At 38.5% G+C, this 1,430-nt stretch overlaps 1 protein-coding gene across 1 annotated transcript in view; it reads right to left on the reverse strand.

Annotated features, from left to right (window-relative positions):
* Positions 1-1,430, reverse strand: part of LOC119593293 — a 10,558-nt gene that overhangs the window by 4,875 nt on the left and 4,253 nt on the right. The window lies entirely within an intron of this gene.

The following is a 1,430-nucleotide window of genomic DNA, read 5'->3' on the forward strand; positions in this document are numbered from 1 at the left end:
CATCATATTTATTTGCGGTGTTTTAGGTTCATTAAATAATGATGCTTCACACTTTGACCTTTCATGGTTTCTACGGAAGATTATTGCGGTCAGTGTGTTGCCTCCCCCCCCCCTCCCCCCACCACCAATCTCTCTCTCCCCTTTCTCCTTTGTAGGATTTCTCCCATACATTGTTTTTATGTCTTCAATTACACACAATTTCCACTCTCTCTCTGTACTGTTCCCTTTTTTGTGCCTTTTTATTCCTGTTTTTATCTTTTTACCTTTTCTTTGCCTTTCTTTCGCTCTACTTTATTTATATCTCCTTTCTTCCTTCCTTTCGTTCTTTCTCTCTTTCTTTCCTTCTTCATCTCTTTCACTCATTCGTTCTTTGTCTTTTTCTACCTTTCTATCGCATTGAATATCCGAGACAGTATCAAGATTCAATTTCGGAAGAGTTCGAACCCATGGTATTAACTCAGCTACAGAAGACGTGCGTCCTTACCCGTCCACTGAGGCCCCTATACCTCGCACAACCACATTAACGGACCACTATTTTAACCACAGCCCGCAACCGCAAAACGCTATTAAATCTTGTGCTCACGAAACCACGCAAACATGCATGTTTTTTTTCCCTTGCCATCCAGCTACACTAGTTGTACGGTTTGTCACACAGAACTACCAGACAACCTTACTACACGTAACTTATTTCATGTAATGCTTTCACCATGTCTTCCTGTCAGAAAATCTTCACTACACATAAGCACCCCAATAATGACTACCACTTTTTTGCCACATCTTGTAGGCAGTACAGATTTACAGTTCCATAACATTCCATATTCAATCTACCAAATATTTTTCACTACAGCCCTCTTCTTGACTACACCAAATCCTCACAACAGTAAATGTGTTCTTCCTTCATACACCATGACTGCTAAAAATGTTCATTCTACTAAGTGTTCTTCAACATTACCACAATAAATATACAATGGACACGACAGCATGTTCCTCCACAAACTCCTGTACCACAATAAATGTTCACAAGTGTTCTTCTACCAAACTACTTTTAATTCCAATGAAATATCACACTATATTACCACACATCACATTCTCCACACTACCTCATCACACCAAATGTTCACAAAAATGTTCTCCGTTCACACGATATTCCCAAGCCAGTTATTCATCACACTGCACTATTACAGCACACTTTCACCACACATGAGCACCACACATTTTCAGTAAAAAAAATCGTCACTTCATATCACTCATCCCACATTTCATTATCCTAATTTCACACTACATGCATACTTAGCATTTTAATGAGTTAATTATCTCCTGAAATCGTGGGGATAAAGTTGCATTAATCGAGATGTACTCCAAGATGAGTGAGGATTTTTTCAGCGTATCGTGCAGTTTAAGATGATTTAGTGTTCAAATTATTATATTGA

The sequence above is a fragment of the Penaeus monodon genome, chromosome 32, assembly GCF_015228065.2.
Source record: "Penaeus monodon isolate SGIC_2016 chromosome 32, NSTDA_Pmon_1, whole genome shotgun sequence".
NCBI lineage: Eukaryota > Metazoa > Arthropoda > Malacostraca > Decapoda > Penaeidae > Penaeus > Penaeus monodon.